Below are 20,247 nucleotides of genomic sequence, written 5' to 3'. Positions count from 1 at the left end.
ATTGGGCTTATCTAATCAGTGAACATACACATGCATATAATATATATATGTATGTGTGTATGTGTATGTGTCTGTACAAGTATGTACACTCAGATGTACACACACACACACACACACACACATACACAGATTCATTTGAACATTTAAAAAAGAGAGGGTAGGATGTTATCATTGTACTCTGTTCATTGTTATCGTACTTTCGGTACTTTACTCTTTCATTAATCCATTTGTAAATATTGTAAAAAGAGTTTGCCATTTCGTAGTTTATCAAAAGAAGAATTATTGACTGATAAAATTCTTCTAGTTTTTTTTTTTTCATTATTAGCTAATTTGCTTCATTTTTCTTTTTTTTTTATGTTTATTATATTTGTGTATAATTATTAAAAGCAAAATTAAAATTTCATATGTTATCAATTATATCTGTTATTAGTAATTCATAAAATAGAAAGAAATGAGTGTTATAAGAAAAGTGTAAAAGATAAAAGAATCATTTTCTAATATTAATTTTGTACAAAGAATCATCCGTTCATTGTATTAATGAAGCATAATTTATGCATACTTTTAATTTTTTGCTAAATTTGATTATACCTGGTGATACACCTAATCGTTCAAGATATTTGTTGAAATTTCTGGTTAGGCTTTGAAGGTTTGTATGAAGTATTTTGTGCTTAATTGTTTTTGTTGCAAATCTATTTGCAGAGTTCAACTTTTGATAGTACAGTTTAAAGGTATTAATTAACAGGTAGGATAAAGTTGAAATTATATAATATTCCATGCATTACAGAATTAGCACTGCTAAGTAAGTTTTTGTTTGTTGTGTACTCTCAGAGAGATTTTTCTTTTCTGCTTGTAATTCACTGCGATTATTTCATTGGTAGTTCGTTAATGTTTCTAGCTGAGGTACCACTTAGGTGAGTAATATTTAATTACCTTCGACACCACAGTCTTTACTCCAGAATAACAGATGTGGTACTAATATACCTACCTACCTACCTATCTACCTGTCTTAGGACTAATAAGCTAATAATGATAGAATGCTTGTGATCCATATTTCCTTCACCAATTGTTATTTTAACATTTATACAAAGCTTTTTTCAAAACAAATTTCTGATTGATATTATAGTGCTTCTTAACAGATTCGTTGTGTAAATAAAATTTCATTGAGGCATTTAATTTTCAACCAACAATTAAAACTTTCCTTTTTAATTTTCTCGAATTAGAGTTGAAGCGAGAGAAGATGGATGAATTGGGAAGGAGTGAAACTGAGTATGGAGAGATGTATATAAGAGAGAGAGGGAGAGGAAGAGGGAGAGAGAGAGAGAGAGAGAGAGGGACAAATTAATTTGCACAAAGAAATGATTGCTGGAAAAAGGGAAATTCGGTTTTATGAATATTTGTGTATGCAATGCCACAGGTGGCTTCTCTCCTCGTTTTGTCTTTACTTTCCCCTTAGGCTGGATGTTTTGTTGAGGATGTTTTGAAGATGAAAGCTCAGATTAGTTGTTTACGATCATTCATGTGTCATCAGTTTTTTTCCTGATGATTATCATCGAATTGATAAGATTTGATTTGAGTATCCTTCTCTCTTGCTGAAGTACTTTTTCACTATCTTTCTATTTCGTCTTATTGTTCAATTAATTTTACTGAAATTGGCAGTTATTCTGTTTGAATATGTGACAGCTAACTGTTTGATGTTTGCTTATTGCAAGCAAAAATGTTGTATAATGCAAGAGAGTAACTTTAATTTTACTCAAAAATTTAAAACAAAAATAAAGCTTTTATCTCGTTCTTTCTTTTTGTTTTCTTTCGTAGTAATTGTTGAATTTACGATTTGCACTTTGCTTATTTTGCTGAAATATTAGTGAAGCAGCAGTTGTGCAGTTAGGAAGCAAAAAAGTGAGAGTTTACAGATTTAAAAAAAAAAAGAGAAAAGCGATCTATGAGAAGAATAATGGACGGATGAATGAATGATGATTGGTTTCAATCACAATTGTGGCTCTATTCTCTCTTTCATACTTATTAAAAAGTTATTAATTAATTAATTGCATGCATTAATTTGATCCATCACTGATATACCTTCTCTTTTTGGATGTTTTAAATCAGAAGTGAAAAAACAAACAAATAAACAAACTCAAATCAGACATTTCAACGAAGAATATTGTTTCAGTGATTTTCTCGTTGAGTTTGAAATGAAATGAAAAGTAAGTGAAGAAGACAGATTGAATATCAAATTCTCGACCACTTTGTTGATTTCCTCGTGTCTGTTCAATTTGTCTTTCCATCACTTTCACTTTTTATTTCATTTCATGTTTCTTGTATATTCTGATATTTTGTCTGCTTTTTCTGTTATTCTCATATATTTGTTGTTTAAATTTTTTGTTCTAAAGTTTCATTAATTTAAAGATGCATGTGTTTGTCGTTCCAAAGAATTCTCTCTCTCCCTCTCTCTCCCTCTCTCAGGAAAATTTCATGAAATAAAAATCCATTTAAAACATTTTTTTGTTGCACAATTTCAGTAAAAGACATCTTAATTTGGTCAATAGCAAACATTGGAGCAATTAGCAAAAATCTGTGCACTGACAATTTGACAACCACCTGTTTAAGGAAGGCTTCTTCATTCATTCATTTCTCTCTCTCTCTCTTTCTCTCTCTCTCTTTTGCTAATTACTCAGAACTACGATGATGATTTACTATAATAGTGAGATGTTTTTTTTTTTTTTTTTTGCAGAGTTTAGCAGTTTAGAATAATTTGTTTTCTTATGTTTATCGCTTTTTTATGATTTACTTTCTTTCTTTTTTCTTCATTAATAAAACTATTCCACAAGTATTTTATAATTGAAAATTACTAAAAATTTGAATTCCTAATTCCATTCTATTATTTAGAAATTGTCCTCTTTTTTTTTTTGCTCTTTATTTTAGCTCTAATAATAAATGTTATTAAATTATCAGTCTTTTTATTTAGTCAATAACAAATTGAGTTAAAAAAAAAGAAAAGAAAATAATTTTTTTTTTAAAGTTCAATCTTATAACATTATGTGATTACACATTTCATTTATTAAACGATGCCATTTTTAAAAGTATACATTTATTTCTTTGAAAAATTTCCATATTTTGCTCAGATTATTTTTTTTTTTCATTTTATTTTTATTTTTTGTATTTGAAAATTCATTGCATATATTATTGATTTAAAGAAAAAGCCGCTTTTTTTTTTTTTTTTTTTTTTTTTTGTTTTTCCTCTTCTAGCTAACCTTAGTAGAGAAAATAGAATTTTTAAAAATTTTTGAAAAAAGACAATGATCCTTGTCAAAATGGTTGACTAATAGAATAATGACTGATTCAGATGACTACTTCAAGACATTTATTTCATTCTTTTTATATTGTTCTTGAAAAATAAACCCTAAAGATAAGAACTTTCTGTTCTTATTTTCTCATTTCAAAGAGAAAACAAACCATCAATTGTTATTTAATTCCTAATTTTTTTTTCTGATCCAAGTAAAATTTACTTATCAAAATATATCTCTTCATTTTTCTGCCTTTTATTTTTTTTTTTTCACCAAATTGTCTAAATTTTTTGTTCATTCTTTAAAATTTATTACAGTCTGAAATAAATGCATTATTTTAATTAAGTAACAAAAATACATTCCAAATCGTTTAACTTTGAGTGAAAATTGCCAATTCTTATTGATATATTATTGGAATAAAAAATGTCGAACATTTCTAAGCAGCAATTGATATTCCTTTTTATCTTTTAGAAGTTGACATTTGAACTAATTTTTGAGGAATTCCTCTTCAATGAGACATAAGCAATTATTAAGTTTTTTTTTTTTTTAATTAAGTAAATATCTTTCTTTCTTTCTTTCTTTGTCCCTCATAAAGTAGATAGAAAAAAAAAACGAAAAGAAAAAACAATTGTTGGTTCAAATTTGACTCCGTTGTTTATGAAAATGCAATTAAAATTGAAAATAATTTCGTTTTGTTGCGGGTAACCATTATTTGCTTACCTGCTGAAGCAAAAGGTAAGGAATAGCTTTTGACTTTTAAAGGTTTATCGATACAATTTTGGCATGAAACATTCTTAAATATTAAAGCTGTCAGTTCTTTATTACTATAATTTACTAAGAATTTTCTTATTTTTCATTTATTTGCTTATAAATGCATAAATATTGAATTTTCAATGATAGATATAATTGAATGAATATGTGGTAGTGATAATTGTATATTTTGTTCGAAAAATGTTGTAAATACTTTTTCTTTCTTTTCATATCAAAACAAATTCTTCTATCCTTTTTTTCTGATTTTGATTCATAAGCCTAAATTTCAATTTGTTTGTTTTTCTTTTAAGACAAATTCAATTTTTTTTTTAAATATTTCACAGAGTTTTAACTTTTCTTTTTTCTATTTCTAAAACAGAAATATTATAGATTTTGACAAATTTTGAAGCGTTAGATAGTTAGAAAATCATGTAATTCCAAGAAGTTAAAATTCCTAGTTTACTCGACCAATCACAAAGAGATTGCAAATAAATCATAACTCTCGGATGAATGCAAGAATCAATGAAAGAGATAAGATATCACATGATATAATCAATGATGTAACATTGTCATATCATTGTTATCTCAATTCATTCGTCTCATTTTCACTCACAATTCAACAACAACAACAAACAACACAACAAATTTGATACTTTTTATAACATATCACATTTCATTTTGCTATCACAACTAAAATCAATTGATCGGATATTTTGTTGCATGAAAATGATAGGAACAGGTGGAATAGATGAATGATCGATGACAGATAGATATAGTAAACAGACGGCGTTCAGTAACGTTGTACATGTTTTTATTTTCAAATTTATTCATAGACAATCATTAAGAATTTTTTTTTTTTCATCAGTAAGTTTTGAGAACGAGGAAACTGTAAGCATTTTCCGTACAGCTCTATTACTACCATATGTTTGAATTCATTTTTTTTTTAAAAAAAAAAAAACTTTCTATATAATCGTTTTATATTTATTACGAATCACATAAAATAGTTTAGTGCATCTATCTATCAGTGCAAGAATATCCAGGTGAGATTTCAAGACATAACCTTTCAATCCTATCAAAACTTTTTTTGCCTTCTCTCAGCTTTGGTGACAAGACAAGGGTACAACTGTGACAGTGGTAGTGGTCATCATCACCACTGCAAAACTTTTCAATAAGCTGTTCATTCAAAAAAAAAACGACCACCAGCAACGATGTTGATCATAGATCAAGTGACACATCTCCTATGCACCTGTAGCACGCATGGAGACAAACCATCTGGGTGACAAAAGCAAAAAAAAAGGAAGGCAATATTTGGCAACGGCGCCAAATTATGACAGTCCTTCGCCATTGGACTGATTTTACGGCGGAAGCAATGTCTAATACTCATTTTCTCACTTTCTCCTTCTTCCTACTTTGCTATCTTTTTCTCAATGATATTAGCGAATTTTGCTTTTATTAAATTCATATAACTGATCTACTTTCATAAAATGAATGAATACTTTCAAGGTATGAATTAGATTTGAAAGCTCATCAAAATGACTGGTGGTAATATGGTTGACATCAGAAAGTGTCATCATAAATCCTTCAACCAATCCCTTTAATTGATTTCATAGCACTACGAGCATTCGAAATACTTTTGTTTATTGATTTTGCCATTCATAACATATGATTGTTTGGTTTAGTTTCTGATGAGAAAAGTGAAATTCATTGGACATTTTCGAGAGTATCACTTCCAACGATATATAATGAATGATAAAAGAAATGCGATAAAATAGTGAGAGTGAAAAAGCATTCTGATAAATCAATACTATCATATTTCAATGATTTTTATCAATTGGATAATTTACTGAGCAAATAATTGCACTTTTTCCTTTAAGTTTTTTGTTTATTTGTTTATCCATTTGCACTTATATCCATGTTTTTTTTTTTTTTTTTTTTTATTATTTTTCGTTTTGATTTTATCTCTTTTCTTTTTATAACTGAAAGAATGAATAATACATTAAAAAAAAAAAAACACCAAAAACTTGATAATATGTCAAATTTATTTCTCATTTTATTAATCAAATAATATCTTCTTGCTGTAGTCGATTTTGAGTAAATTTAAAAAATGCGATGAATTTTGTTAGAAACTCAAAGATTATAACTGTAGCTTTAAAAGGTTGGTGGTGTCATTGCATAATCATCTATAAGTGTGAAGATGAAGCGATTACGTCATGAACACTTTTCCAGACATTTCTCACGCACTACGTCAAATTTTACGCATTTTGCCATGTAAAAAGATGGTACCGTCAATGAATTCCACAAATAACGTACGTGTATATATTTATTCATTTGCTCGCTTCTGTTGATACCTGGTATCTATTAATGAAATGAATTACTTTTACAACAAAACTTGAATAAGATTATCCTGAAGAATAGTATTTTATTACTTCCGGTTTTTGATATCATTCCTTTCCATATATCTTATTTTTCGTTATTACATTAGTAGTATTATTTGACTGGTAATGAACTGACTGGTAATTTTACATATGATAAATTACCCATAAAAAAAAATGGTAACATCAACTTTGGTTTTTTCCTTCTTGAAAAGCTAAAAGTTTTGATTATGGCTGTTAGAGACAAATTTCTCGAAGATTTAAATCTCTCTTTTCTAATTTCTGTGCTTTAATCATTGTTGAAAAGTATGTCCAAGAGCTATTTTCTTTTCTTTTTTTCAGCATTGACCAAATCGTAGAGTGTCGGTCATTCTGGTCGGTCACTTTGGTAATTCAAATTTTAAATTTGAGAGGGAATTAATTGTCTTGCTAGAATTAATCTTTATTTTTGTCTCCATTATTGAATACTTTTTCCTCTTCATCCATTTCTCGAGCGGATTCTTATTGAAGCGACATTTGAATAATCCGATGAATGCATAAAAATAGTATTTTTTAGTTTTTAACTTTTTTTAGGACGGCAGAATTTGTTAGAAAATTTATCCCTAAAATGTTTTATTGAATGAATGTGATTCTTCTTTTTTTTTTTTTCTTTAGGCAGTGATTTAATAATTAATATTAATTTTTTTTTTTTTAGCTAAATAATCGCATACTTAAATTTTCATCAAAAATATGCTTTCAATAAATTTCATAGATTTTATACTGTTGAAATCAGACAAACAATTAGAGATGAAGGAATGATTTACATATGGAACTTATCTTCTCCTAATAATTAGCAATAAGCAATTTGTAACAATCTAACATAGAATGAGTATTTGGGTTGATCAGATTACTGATAATTTCTCTAATGGGTTAATTGCATGGGAAAAGAGTGGGAAATGTTTTGGGTAATATGTTGCATAGAAGTTTTGATTGATATTTATGTCAAAAAAAAAAAAAAAAAAATTAAATGAGAGTTTGCTTTTATTTAGTCGGAAGAGATTTGTTTCTCTGAATAATTATTAGGGTTAATTTAACGTCACAAAATCGTGAGAAAAATAACAGAAATCGTACAACAAGCATTTTCTTCTTCACATCATCACCTAATTGATAAATCACGTAGATGAAAGTGTCACGTAAATCACGTAAATAAAAGTGTACACATTAACAGGAAGAAAATGGCGCTCCTAGTAATTAGGATTAAGTTGGCTTTTTTATTCATTGTGTACTTAAAAATTTTTTTCAATGACATTTTGAATAATTGAATGTATTATGTGACACTTTAATGTCTATCAATTTATTAGTGATTATTCTGCAGCTATGCTGCAAATATGTAATTTGAAAAAAACTAAAAACTGTATTCAAATATTTTTGATGTTAGTTACACTTTTTATTTTCACTTTTCATATTCCTATTTGACTATATGATTTTTTTTTCTTTCTAGCAAGTTTTTTCTTCTTAAATTAAATTCCAATTCCTGAATAAGTACGATGTCATACTATTATTACTAATACCATTATTGCAATTCAGGTTTCTGATTAAGCATTTTAGTAATGCTGGATGATGCTGAAATATGATCCAGAAATCTGAACTGCATAACTGAAAGTAATATAATTAATATTTTGGCGTGTCATATTCAGAATATCTATTCATCTTTCCTTTTTCGTCCTTTTGTTTATTTGACACCTTTTCATATGTTCTTTACTTTATTTGCTTCAAGAAAAACTGTACGATCGTTGATTAAGCATAATTCATCGTTATTTCCTTTCTTTTTGATCGAATTCCAAAAATTATTAGTCAGATTTTTATGAGAGATAACTGTTAAACAAACATCGGTGACCTTTTAGTGAGATGAAATTCATTTGTAACTGTTCGCAAAGATAGTAACGGACTATAACGAAGTACTTGCTGTCATCTAGGCGAACTGTGAAAATAATAAACATAAAGTTCTTTACATTTTATAATTACCATAATTTGAACTACAGTAATGACATTAATTGATTAGTGAGAATGAAAATAGCTACATAATGGTTAGTAATACTGTAAGGTTGTTGAGATAATGATGACTGATTATTCTGCAGAATTTGAAAAATATGATAAATTTAAATGTGTAAATTTGCAGGCCATCAATAATGTTTGGATGAATATCAAACGATACTTTTCATTCATTTCTTACAAAATATTTCAAATGTATTCTTTCATATAAAAATTCTGAATGCATACATAATTTTGTTGCTAATTTAATAAACGATGGAAAAATAGGAGAAGAAGAAAACTTTGAATTGAATTTGTAGCAATTTAATTCCAATAATTACTTTATTGAAAGCTTTGCATATGAATGAATAAATAAAACAGTAAATTCTCATAAACTCTCTAATTATACAATCAGCAGATGCAAATTTTTGACATTTTGAGAGAAATGAGAGAAATTTTAACATTATTCTCAGTTACTTCCTGTACTACCGAAATTTTTTTTTTTTGTTGTCTATTAATAATGAAAAGTGTCAGCATCGTTCTACTTCAATTATATCATAGTTTGCCATTTCCATTCTTCAATTTGATGAGTGTTAGGGCACTTGGCACTTATCTTTTTGAGCCTAAATTATTCGTAGACATTATTAGCATCTTAAATAGCAAACGATTTGAATATGACATTAGCAATCAAAGAAGGCCATCCAATGAATGGTATAATTTCTCTTCTTCTCATATTATCGGATACTGTAGATCTATTTAAAAATATGTGGCATAGTTCATGCTTGAAAAAAAATTTTTTTTTTCTGCTCTTTTCTTATTTATCCATTTATATTTAAATGTTAGTCATGCAACCCAAACAATAGAAAATTTAAATTATTCATCAGTTACCCATTACACTTCCTCAATGTTTCTCTTTCTTTCTTTTCAAATGTTTATTTATCGTTCGTTGCTTCCACGATTTTCTTTTTATTTCAGTAATGAAATATTGAATTACAATAGCAAATAATCATCAGATGGGAAACACTATGACATGTTTCTAACAAAAATTTCTTCCATCCAAAAAACAATTCTTTTAGTATTTCATTTTTGGTGCACCTGCTTATGTAGCATTTGTGATAACTAACTGATTTCAGAGATTTGTTGGATTGATCACAGCTTGAATTGTAAGTTAAAATGAGATTCTTTATGTGAACTGTGACAGTTTTCACTTTATCTTTCAGTTCTGTTATCACGATTGTTGTGTAATTATCATTAGTGTTGTTATTGTTATCATTATCAATGAAGTGATAGAGGAGTAAAGTTGTCTTTTGTATGCAATCTATCTGAATATATTTCTTTTTATTCCTTTTTATCTAGAACTAAAGCGAGGGTCAAAGGTTAATGAAGTTGATCGCTTTCCTTGTCATCGTCATCATTAGCTATAATTTTCATCATAACTGTTAGAGTTTCACCTGAGAGAATTAAAAATTAGTGAGATTTCTGGAGAAAAAAAAAAGTAAAGACAAAAACAAAAATAAAGATAAAAGGAGAAGGAAAGAAAATAAGAAAGGAAAAATTTTATCATTAATATAGAATATTCTAAGATTGAATTTTAGCATCGTTTCATTTTAAATGGAACAGCACCGGATGCGGAAGTTAATTTAATCATAATCTTTGTTAAATGTTCCTTATCAATGTTAACAGCCATCATTGAAACTTCTTATCACTTCTAATCAGATAAAAGGAGCAATAAGAGGGAGAAAAACAAGGCAAAGAAATGAAATGAAATTCGTTTTCCTCTTTTATGATACTTTTAGCCCAAATATTTTTGCGTTTATTAGCCTCTTCAAAAGTGGGTGATGGTTGCATTTAAAGAAAATTGGAAGAGGATACTTTAAGAGGAATGAATGGGAGGGAAGGATGAATTGGAAGGAAGGGTTGTGCTTTGTTGTGATACACTAAATCTTTAATGCCTCATTACTTACTTATCCATCAATCCATTTCGTTTAACCATCCATTTCCATTCTATTTCATTCCTTCAATTCCAATTCCAGTTTCAATTCCAATTCCATTCCGTTCCGTTTCATTCTCTTCTATTATCTTATGAAGTGAGCTCATTCTTTAAATGTTTTTAGTTTGTTCATTCATTTCTCATTTTTATAATTGTATGAATTTTCGTTTATATTTGAAGTATTTCAGTTTTCTTTGTTCTTTAGTTACGTCTTTTGATATGATGTCCTTCAGATTTTCTTTTCATTTTCTCATTAAATTGAGACGAAAAATGAAAAGATTTTTTTTTTTTTTTTGTTCCAATTTTGAAAGTTTTTTTTTTTTTTACTTTCAAATTCTACTTAATGGGCATTTTTAAGTAGTTATTCAATTTTCTAACATACATTAGACTACAAATGAGAGAATAACTGATTATAGATCATAAAAAATTAAAGCATACTGCTGTACAGGTTATCTAGTCATTAAGCACCAAATAAATCTAATTTTTCCGTTTGCATTTTTGAATCCTTCAAACATATATTTTTGGCGATTAGGAATCACTATGCAAATTTGTGATTGATCACTGAATTCTAATGCCCAAAAATGGTTTCAATGATTGATTTCGAAGTTTTGAAAAATTATTTCTCTTTTGTTATTTTTCAGATTCACTTTTCCATAAAATGAAATGAATTCTTTTCTGCCACTTTTAATCATAACTAATTGCGAATATTAGAGTCATTCTTAGATTTTTTTTTTTTTTTTTCATTTTTGTATTATTTGCCCTAAAATATATATGTGCGTCACACTTTTTTATCGATTGTTTTCAGTTTCGATTTTAATATTTCAAAAGAAATTTAATTTAATATTTCAAAAGAACAAATTTAGAATTTGCACGAATATATCTAAGGAAAATAAGATGAAAAGATAAAGTATGTTTGACATTATGTTTTAGAATAATTTGGATTCCTAAAAAAATTTTTAAAAGAACGATAAGATTGGTTAAAATCAAATAAGTGCTATCCGGAAAAGGCGTTCCAATTTCCATCCAACTTGTTTGAACTGGCTAAACTTACCAAGCATTCTATTTACATAACAGAAATTTTGCTAGTAGCAGGAAAAGGGAGAAATGATCTCTTGTATGACTTTTGGGCTCCGGGAAGTCGCCATTCTTCTCTCAGTTCGAAGAGTTTCCATTGGAACACATTTACTGTTTACACTTATTACTAATGATCATTGCTTACATATATATATATATATATATAAAGTAAATAAATTTATATACGAAATGCACATTCAGACGTGGGGTTTCACCGACAATGTAATTAATGATAGCTTAAATAGAGGGGCTGGTTTAGCTTTCTTTTTATTGCTTCAACAGGTAGGTAGGGTTAGTTCTAAGGTGATTATAAATGTTGCTGTTTGCTGTGATGAAGAAAGCGAAAGCAGTTGTTTTATTTTACTTTGTTGTTGAAATACTTTTTTTTCTTTTTACGCCATAATATCATTGAAAATACTCGATTTTTGTAATCGTCAAATTAAAATCTTTAGATTGAAATTTCGATTATTCAGCCGACAAAGTTTCAATTTCTTTCATTCTGTCTTAATGATTAAAGTTTTATATCTGAAGCGTTAAATTTATTATGACATTGGTTGATGAAATTTCTTAATAGCCAATTTTCTTTGTCATTATCATTGGAGCTCATTTTGTTTATACATAACACATTCATTTTTATAACAGAAATTATTTAACAAACTGATTCGTATACATAAAAAATTGGCAGAACATTGCTATGTAAACATCTGAAATGTTGAAACGAAGGCATTACAAAGTGTGAGTTGAAAAGGAATTGGATGAATGACAGCAAAAAAATTGTTGACAAGGTGAAATGTCATCGTGGACAATTTAGTCCTCTGTGATATCAGTGTGGTAGAAGCCGTTTAATAGTATATATAGAGTGATTAATGGACGGATAGATACTTAGTTTGTTGAGAATTGAAACAATTCCTTCCGACATCTATTTAAACTATGTTATTAACTGCATAATTGAATGAATGAACTGAAAGATATTATAGGTGGGTGGATGATAAGAAAGGATCAGAATTCATTACAGGAAATAAAAATGGAATTAATAGATTTAATTTTTAATTGTTTATTACTGAAATGTTTATATATATATTGGAGGAGAAAACATATTTGCTAATATATGTTGTATCTATTTGTTCCAGGATATTATACAGATAGTTGTTTTATTTTTTACCCCGTAAAAATGGGTAAGTAAAAGCATTCGCTATTACCTTGAAACTATGCTATTCGTCTTCCAGTTTAAATTAATTTTATTTATGGAAAGGTATAGCGTACTGGATGAAATTGATCGCAAATTTGAAGTTACATAAATATTTTTACTAAAAATTTTTCCTTCCTCTTTGTTTCTGGTTTTTTTCTTTTCTTGTTAGGATGATAATTAAAAGTTAAAATTACCGAATTTTTGTTTATTTGAAATAAAATGACACGTGAATTAGACACAATAATGATCGGATAAGTAACACTGAACAGAAGGATGGCATGGCAGTAGGAAGGAAGGAAGGAAGGAAGGAAGGATGGAAGGATGGGAGGAAGGAAGAGATGAGTTGAACAATTCGAAGAATAAATTAATGGCAGTTGTTTGCTTCTTCATTCCTTCCATACTTTTGATGTAGCATTTCATTTCATTTCAGTTGGTTGTTGTTTAGATTGCTAAGGGATGGAAGAGAAGGAGAGAGGGAAGAGGAGATGAAGCAAGAAAAGAGGAAGAAGAGGAAGAAAAGAATGTGTAAATATGAATTGGATTTCTTTTTTTTTGTCTTTGTTTCGTAAATTAAATAATTAACTTTTTTTTAATAGACTTAGAGGAAGGTAGCAAATAAAATCAGTTAATTAATTGGCTTTGTTCAAGACAACTGCATGCATTTGTTTTTGGAAAAGAAAAGAGACGAAAGTTAAAAAAAAAATGATAAAATATGATGCATGAAATATTAATGAGTTGATTTATTATATTTCACTTAGTGCTACGTGATTTATCTTTGCTAACATTTTATTTGATTTACTTTAAAAATCACTTAACAATGGCAGAAATATAATACTTTGGAGGTAGTATACACTTTTGTCAAAAATATTCCCTTCCTTTTCTTTTTCAATTTTCACAACCAAATGATAGAATGAAAGATTGAAAATTTCAAACTTATCTTGACACATTTCAATTCATATGTCATCAGAGGTCATTTTTCTGCTTGTAAAAATTTTCTCAAACATTCTTTAAAGTTTTTTTTTTTTTCCCCAAATTTTTCCAACTTTGATGACTTTGCACTGAGGGATTTTGACATTTAACAGATTTTGAAACTTGTCGAACTCAAAAAATTACCATGATAATTCACACAAAATTCGAATTTTTAGCTGAAGTATAAATTATACCTTAATGGTTTTCACTTTCTTTTTCAGTGGATGTTTCTTTTACTAAGAGTACAGCATTATTTCTGTCAAATTCTTTTTTCTTTCCACAGTTATTTGATAGAGCAAAAAAAAAAAAAAAAAAAAAAAGACAAAACTATCTTGAAATATATGAAAAGTTATTGAAATGTGTGAAATGAGTGCTACAAATAAAAAAGGATGCCGATAAAATTCAAATGATACATATTTTCTTGTTATGATTGTTTTAGTTTACTTGAACTTAAGTATATTTTGTGTGAAATAATATACTGTTTGAGCTTTTTTTTTTTCCTTGATAATTCTAGATTATTCCTTTTTTGCAACATTTTTTAATGAAACTTTTACTCTGCTCTACAAAGCAAAAGATGAAGGAGGAAGAAGAGTGAAAAGTAGATGGATCAATCGCTGATCAAAAATAAAAAGTACATTTTAGTTTTATACGAGAAACAAATTCTCTTTTTTTCTTAAAAACAATTTGAAACTTTTAATTATTATAAAATATTTCTCATGCTTTTGAAATTGGAATTGATAAGGTTGATAGATAAAGTTAATATTAGTACTATCATTTTTCGAAATTTTGTCTTCTAATTCAATCTAACAATATTGCTGTCATTTGCATACTGAATTTGCTCTTTCTCTCTCATTCTTTGCTTCTCGTGAAATTTACTTTTGAAGCAAACTATTAAGAAAACATGCCTTCCTGTGCTATCTTTTTGAATTTCGACTGAAAAAAAAAAAAAAAAAAAGATGATATTTCGGAAGTGAAAAAGAAAAAGAAATTGTTTCCGCATTATAAAATTTAGGGACATCTTTTATGCAAGCAATAATGGACAAATATTCCTGGGAGAATGTTAATTTTTAACCACAAGTAAAACCAATGCTAATGTTTGCAAAAAATTGTGGTTGTGAAACAGTAATTAGCTTATGTCATTATGTATTTGATAACCATTCTATAAATTCATCCTTTGCCAATCAAAAGAAAAATTTGAATCAAATTCAACCTTTTTTGTTTTATACCATCAAATGATCGTTTTATTTTTGTTAGATTTTGATAAATTTTTCAAATTTGATAAGGAAAAATATGAAAACAGAACAGAGCTATAATTATATGCTAACCTATAGAAGACTTGTAGTGATTAGTTGAGATTTTCATTAGATTTCTACCTGATAGAGAAGAAAAGGTAGCAAACTATTGATGTTAAGATGAGCAGTTATCAATATGAATAGTTACAACTTTCAGTCGTATCACATCGAGGAGGCATTGCAAAAATTGAATTTTTCAAACAACAACTCATCTTTTTGACAACTGCCGATTTAAATCGTTTTTTTTTTTTTTTTTTTCCTTGTCACTTTTTGAAAAACTTTCTGCAAGCTTTTATCATCGATGGTATTCCGAATTATTCGGTCAAACCACAAAGAAGAAAAGAGAAAGCGAGAATGAAAATTATATATCTGTAAGTGCAGGAAATAACTGATACCTAAGATTTTAGCAGATTACGCTGCGGAGAGAAAGGTGGTTGAAATTTGAAGAGGTTTAACGCTTTAGAACAGATTTGGACAATAAAATGGTGATAACTCCGTCATTTTCTATGTAAATCGTATTTTGTGTATGTCTTAGGTATGTATGTGACAAAATGAGTTATGTAGTATACGTGTATGTGTACTGTTTGTAGATGTATGTCTGTGTATGTCTATCAAGTGTAGAAGTGAATGCTTATAAAGTTATTCAGCTAATTTCAGGTTTGTCTTCTCCTTCCTGTTTCATATTACAACTTCGTTTTCTTCCTTCTTGCGTTATTCTCTTTTACATAAATCAGGAAATTTCCATTTTCTCAGATTTATCACTGATTTAAGTTTGATGACGAGAAATTAAAATTTCATTTTTTGGTAAGAAAAAGAAGAAAAGGAACTGTTGCAACAGAAAAGTATTGGAAGTAATGAAAAGTAAGATCTATAAATTGTTCCATTATTTCGACGTTACTTCCTGAAGCATTAGAGATCTACCATTTAGTACCCCTTTGTCCCTTTGTTCGGGTAATTTTAGCATATGAAAGAATTAACAGAGATTATTGTTTTGCATCATTGTTCTATTATCCACATACCATATTCAACTAATTATTAGCCAATTTATTCAAAAAGCAACGGCAGCAAGAAATAAATTCTAAAAGTCTTCATTTGAACATTTTTCTGCTATCAGAAAACTCCCAAGTCTCGATCACATCATTCTTGCATCAAAATTTTTTTGATCAAATATAGAGATATAATGATGGAAATAATAATTACTGATTTATTTAATGGATTGTTAAGTCTTCTTGCAAGTTAGCATAATAATCTAAATGAAACAATTCCAAAATTTGTGGGCTTTTTATCACATGAATTATAACTTCATATAAGGGATTTTAATAATTAACTATATTGCATAAATAAAATAGGCTTATAAATGGATACCTGATCCATATCCTATACCTATTGTTAATTAAATCAGTATGAAAGAAATTCTTTTCAGGAAATCTGAAATTCCGAAATTTTTTTTAAGAATTTCAAGCTTTGTGATAAAATTTAATAAGTTCATAATTAAATAAATATCATTGACTTTATTTTTCTTTTCTTTTTTTTTCTTTCTTTTCATGAGATTAGAACAAGAATTAGGGATTAAAAAAATTCGATAGAGAAGAAGTATGAAAGTGATGAAATCACAAAATACAAAGTTAATCACTTTGTTTGGTTTTTTTTTTTTTGATTAACTGTTAATTATCAATCATGACTAATTGTCGGCTAGGTCTTGTAATTAAAATTGTTGACGGATAAAATCAATGATGATTGATAATAGTTCGATGATGAATTGGTACTGATAAGCAGAAAGTAGAAAATTATGGTATAGGAAATTTGGGTTAGGAAGATTTATCAATTGGAAAATTATATTTGCACTCTCAAATAACTGATTTTAAAAATTGATAAGGCATGGGATTTTTCAGTTTTCATAGTTTTTACTTTTCAAATGTACTGGAAATAAATGCTGCAATGTAATTATGTTCGGTCACAGTTTTTGATCTTTAAATATCAGAAAATTTGCTATCGCAAGTAGATAAATGTGCTTACATTAAGATTATTAATCAGAATGTTACGTATTTTGAGAATGCATCAGCTTCGTGAAAGATTTTGCTAATTATTCTATTTTTGCATTCACATTTCTCTCTCATTATTTTTTATTTGTTTACCCCTTATAGGAAGAAAGAGGTTACTTTGTTGACATATTATTTGCAGAAGATTTTATTAAATTCGTCCGGGTCACTTTTTCAATCAGATGGCAAAATTTCAGCATTAGATATTTGCAAAAATAACTGAGATAAATTTGCATTTTGTGATTTTGTGAGGATTAAGAAGGAATTTATTATTTATTTGTTTATTATTATTATTATTTATTATTATCATTATTATTTATTTTTAATCATTACTATTATTTATCACTATTATTAGTTACGATAAAGAATTTTTTACCATATGATTGTATAAATTTTGAAAAGAAATTCAATAAATACTTCGCTCGGATTTTGTTTGATAAAAAAAAAAATACTTCTTTTGGAAAAGAAATATAAGGGTTGATGTACCGCGGTGATTCAAATCTTGCATATCGTTTGATTGACGGTAATTCTATGCATTCCAGACATATCCGAAAAATGATGGTTTTCGGAGGAGAAAAAAAAGCGATGGATATAAACTAAGCGTAAAGAAGCATTTGGTTTAATCTATTCATCAATCACACATCTTTCGCAGCTTATTAGTCAGCTTTAAAGAAAATGAACTTTTCAATTTCATGAAGTGATTACAACAAAATTAATTATTTTGTGAAGTGAAGTTAACTTTTGACATCTCTTCACATTTTTTCTCACTTAATGCTTCTTTTCTGATCTTTTTCTTCACATCTATCCTGTAATAACTATTTTCTGAGCCATATGTCATAAAGTTTCATCAATTTTCTTTTTTCATGAAGAATTGGCATGATAATTAATAACAATAATGAAATAATAATAATAATAATAATAATAATAAGTGGTAGTAATAATAATAAATAATATTAACAGTGGTGATAATGATAGTAATAGTAATCATGATAATAATAATAATGACAATAAAAGTGATAACAATGATAGTTATTGTCATTATCATTTCCATCATTTTTTAACCATATATAAGACAATGATAATGAGCAAATTTATTGTGAGAACATTGAAATAAACGAAATTTGTTAAAGTTTAACTTTCTGATTCACTTATTATTAGTGAGTTATTAAATAAATGAAAAAATAGGGAAGGAAGGAAGGAAGGAAGGAAGAGTGAGAGAAAGGGAAGGATAGAAAGAGTAAGGAAGAGAGGAAATTTATTTATACAAGGATTTATTTCAGTTCTGCTACACATATATGTGTGTTTGTGTCAGGAAATATTTTAGAAAGGAACTTTTTTCTGCATCATTTCTGAAAACATCGTTTTCTCTCTTTTAATCCAGGCTTTGGCCTCCACCCTCACTTTTGGCTTCAGTTTCCTTTTGGCCTTCTCAACCGTGGCATTAAGTTAAGTGGGGATGATAACTTTTGAAGTATTAAGTTATACATGCAACCAACAAGTTACAGATTTTCTATGAAACTTTTTAAACATAACTCCCTGCCTTTTCTTTCTTTTTCTCTTTCTCTCTCTCTCTCTCATATTTTCCTTCCTTCTGCTGACATACTTTTCAAATTAAATGTTCTAATAAATGAATAAATATCACTGAAACATGGCAAGCATCAAAGGTCTTTAAATATGATATAGGAAGTTGTTCCCTCACTTTCCCGAAAATGTATCAATCTTGTCACTCTCTTCTTCTTCTTCTTCTTCATGGCAATCATTCTTTCTTCTTTCATCTTTTCTATTCAATTGAATGTGAAATACGACGGAAAAAGCAGAGTAAAAAGCGAAGATGAAATGAATAGAAGTAAATTTCGATGAAACTTTCGAGAAATGCAAAAAAAAAAAGAGGAACGAAATTCTCGAAATTATCCACAGTATTTGAATATTTTTGGTAATAATATTAAATCAAATTGGGTAAACTGGTTGAATTGAACTGAGTATGTTGAGTTACTTTCATGTGATTTTTTTTTTCCTTTCTTTTTTTTTTTTTATAAGTTATAATTTGAAAGATTTGGACAAATAAATAATTCTCGAAACGTAAAGGATGAACAGGGATGCAGGGAAAGAAGGATCTTCTCTTGATCCTTGTCGATTGAGTATATGTGACACAAATATAAGCCGAGAATAAACGAACATTTGTTTATAACGTTGTAAAGTAAGTCACCCCTCTCCGTTTTCTTGCCACTCGTCCACTACTATAATTCTTCCAGCCTTTCAGGAATTGGGAAAAGTAGTGTTAGTTTCTTCCGGAAATATTACTATTATTCTTGGTAGCAACGGTAGTTGTTGCTGTTGTTATGGTGGTAATAGTATCAATATTATCACTTCCGAAAATAACTACTACTGCTTCCTGTTTTTGAATGTTTGTGAAAAGGAAAAGGAAGGACTGAAATATTTATAAAGTTTGATTGTTGTCCAGTTATAAGCTGCTGCTATTTTTGCTTCTAGGCTTTTCTAACTTTTGGGAAATTAGCCAAACAAAAATGGAAGAATGATGCAAATATATATATGAAAGCAAGTGTAAAACTTCTGAAAACATTTTGAAATCGACCAAAATAACTTTCGAGAAGATCAGCCAAACAAGGCAAAAGTGTAGAATAAAAAAAAAAGAGAACAAAATTGAATTAAGACAATCCAAAATTTTTGAAAACATTTCTAAATTAATCGAAAATTTTCATTTGTCATTTATCATCTTTCTTTCTTCCAATTTTTCTCTTAAACAAAAAAAAAAAAAGGACATAAACAAAAAGACTTCAATTTACATAAAGAATGAATTGTTTGTTTGTTTTGCTGAAGTTTTGATTACTAAATGCCTCCTCTGTTTAATATTTCGTTTCTATAATTTCAAAGAATTTAAAAAAAAAAAAACAAGTCTGATTTTAAATTAATGTTACGGTTTTACATTTTTGTCAGTTTTCTAATCTTTCAATTGTACTTAGCTTTTTCGATGTACGAAATTTTTTGCAGTCTTATTGACAGATCTAATAATTTGAATTTCAAAAATTGGAAGAGTGAATATAGCACATTTTATATTTAGATAGTAGTAGCATTATACATTTCTATTCACTGTTATTATTCTATCATACATATATTTTGAACCTTTCTCGTGTATGATTTCCGATTCATTTGAAATGTTCTACTGCAGTACTGAGATATTTCAGTTAGTTCTTCACATTTTCCATTTAATTTTTCAGTTTAATCTTTGCTGCAATTCCGAATCGAAATATATAGTTCCTTTT

General features: G+C 27.9%; 1 gene across 1 annotated transcript; it reads left to right on the top strand.

The window, feature by feature from the left end:
• The first annotated feature begins 52 nt into the window (after positions 1-52).
• On the top strand, positions 53-128 carry Bm15517. Its single transcript, XR_006227910.1, has one exon. The product of XR_006227910.1 is annotated as a pre-microRNA Bm15517 (primary transcript).
• The last annotated feature ends 20,119 nt before the right edge of the window (positions 129-20,247 follow it).

Source organism: Brugia malayi, assembly GCF_000002995.4.
Source record: "Brugia malayi strain FR3 genome assembly, contig: Bm_v4_Chr3_scaffold_001, whole genome shotgun sequence".
NCBI lineage: Eukaryota > Metazoa > Nematoda > Chromadorea > Rhabditida > Onchocercidae > Brugia > Brugia malayi.
The sequence above is the reverse complement of the archived record's forward strand: the minus strand, read 5'-3'. Positions and strand labels throughout refer to the sequence as shown.